At 49.3% G+C, this 2,527-nt stretch overlaps 1 long non-coding RNA gene across 1 annotated transcript; it reads right to left on the bottom strand.

Moving 5' to 3' along the window:
* Positions 1 to 1,046: 1,046 nt before the first annotated feature.
* On the bottom strand, positions 1,047 to 2,527 carry LOC136547220 (uncharacterized). Its single transcript, XR_010781511.1, has 3 exons — positions 2,359 to 2,527; positions 2,048 to 2,160; positions 1,047 to 1,610 (listed from the first exon to the last, which is right to left on the bottom strand). It is a non-coding gene; the product is annotated as an uncharacterized lncRNA (long non-coding RNA).

The following is a 2,527-nucleotide window of genomic DNA, read 5'->3' as shown; positions in this document are numbered from 1 at the left end:
AAGAAGGTCATCGAAATAGGGTAGCCTGGTCAAGCCGGACTTATGAGTCCACATATGTTCCTCACCATAACCCACAAAACCACCTCCTTCGTTGGGCACGAGAGCATCTATCTGAGCATGAACCTCGGCACCACTCCTAATGTGGGGTTTAGGGTCTGTCACTGCAACACCTTTTGTAAAGTTCTTGATGTCTTGTCTGAATGGATGTTCAGAAGGGAGGAATTGACGATGCTTGTCGAACGACGAATACTTGCCACCCTTTTTCAACCAAATAAACCTCACAGCTTTCTTGCATACTGGGCACGGGAACTTCCCGTGAACACACCAGGCGCAGAATAACCCATACGCCAGGAAATCATGCAGAGAGTAGTGATACCAAACGTACATTTTGAAGCTTGACCTTGTAGCTCGGTCGTATGTCCATACCCCTCCCCAAGCTTTTATCAATTCGTCAATCACAGGCTCCATGAATACTCCCATATTACTTCCTGGGTGTCCAGGAATTATCAACGACAAAAATACGTTCTGTCGTTGGAAGGCGATGCCAGGGGGGAGGTTGAGAGGGATAGTGAACACAGGCCAACATGTGTATGGGGAAGACATCAATCCATAAGGATTGAATCCATCTGTTGCGAAGGCGACACGTACATTCCGAGCCTCAGCTGCTTTCTCAGGATGTCGATCATTAAAGTACTACCATGCTTCAGCATCGGATGGATGAACCATCTTGTCTAGATTGTACCGCTTGCCATTCTTGTGCCATGTCATCTGTTTCGCAGTTTCCTCGGTCATGAAAAGTCGTTGGATCCTCGCTATGAAAGGAAGGTGACGTAAGACTCTCGTGGGGATCGTAAGCTACACCTTTTGGCCATCACCAGATACTACCTCTAGGTATCTAGAGGATCCACACTTCGGACAGTACTTTGCATGCTCGTGTTCTTTCCAAAATAGGACACACCCTTTTGGACAACAATGTATCTTATCATATGGCATCTTGAGCGCACGAAGGAGTTTTTCTGACTCGTACAAGTTAGGGGGGCAGAATGTGGTTCTTCGGTAGCATGGTGCCAAACACAGTCAACATCTTATCGAAGCCTTCTCGACTCAGGTTTAACTCGGCCTTCAGCCCCATCACACGCCCAATGGCATCCAGCTGAGAAATATTTGTATGCTCGTGAAGGGGTTTAGACGCCGAGTCCAACATTTTGTAGAAGGCTTCTACGTTTGCCTCCATCTCCTCCTTGTCACGTCCTTCAGCGAACTGAGCTTGGTGAGCGTCATCTATCATGTCTGCTACCCCAGCATCATCATCAAAAGGCTCGAGACGTGGTCTCACCACCTCCTCTCTGATACGATCGGCTTCACCATGGTAGATCCACCGGTGGTAGCCCGGCGTATAACCATGGTACACAAGATGTTTACCCATGGTCTGCTTGTCCACCCTTCTCCTGTTGTCACAGTGGCTGCACGGACACCAAACTAGAGAATGCCCTTTAGCTACACCCTCGCCAAATGCATGTTTCAAGAAGTCATCTGTCCTCTTCACCCAATCCACGTCGTAATCGTTTCGACTTCTTCGCCCCGTGTACATCCACTGACGGTCCTCCATCCTTTGACAAATACATCACCGAGTAACGTAACAATCAACTGCACCTAGCCGGTGTTCCTACTGTCTAATAGGTGAGGATAGATCCTAATCCCACCCGCGTATGCGTAGATGAGGTCAGTTTCCATGCTCCGCTCCTATCCGAGACAGAATTTCGGTAGCACCTCTCCGATGTTCTCCCAATACACGTCCTGCAAAGAAGTTTGTGTATTCGGAGAACAATGGGGAGGTGCTGCCGAAATTCTGGCTCGGAGCGGAGCATGGAAACTGACCTCATCTACGCATACGCGGGCTGTCCAAAAAACGTGGATAATCCGAAACAGATACGGCCAGATACACACAGTGATCTGCATGCCTCCAACCGTATCTCTTTCGGACGGGAGACGCCTAACTGGTTTACGCAGTCTACGACAAAGATATAGGAGTAGAGGTTGTTTATACCTAAGGTGGCGGTGGAGACAGGGTAGCGGGGCAGTGGCGAGTCGGGGCAGTGGAGAGTCGCAGCGCCGACGAGGACAATCGACTACTCTGAAGCTCCTTTGACGTCCTTTGCTCTGCAAAAAAAAAGGGTATAAGTTAAAAATTTCGGCAGAACCTCCCCTGTACGGGGAGGTTTCCAAAACCTGCAAAAAAAATCGGCTCGATGGCCAACACCCACATTCACGGCACAAAGGCCGACACATCAACAATGGGAGGCACGAAGGCCATCCACATCAAAAAACGGCGCGATGGCCGACAACCCATGGTTTTACCTTCTACTCGACCGAGGGACGGGGAAGTGAAGGTGACGGCAAGGTCGTCCAGACGAGGCCGTTATCCAGAACCACCTGCATTGCATGCCCAAGTAATTGCTTCAAAACATGACCCGCTTAGACAGTGAATAAAACAAGTGCAACTGCAGAAAAGTACTGAACCAGTAAA

This window comes from Miscanthus floridulus, chromosome 3 (assembly GCF_019320115.1).
Source record: "Miscanthus floridulus cultivar M001 chromosome 3, ASM1932011v1, whole genome shotgun sequence".
Classification (NCBI taxonomy): domain Eukaryota; kingdom Viridiplantae; phylum Streptophyta; class Magnoliopsida; order Poales; family Poaceae; genus Miscanthus; species Miscanthus floridulus.
This window is presented reverse-complemented; position numbering and strand designations above follow the sequence as displayed.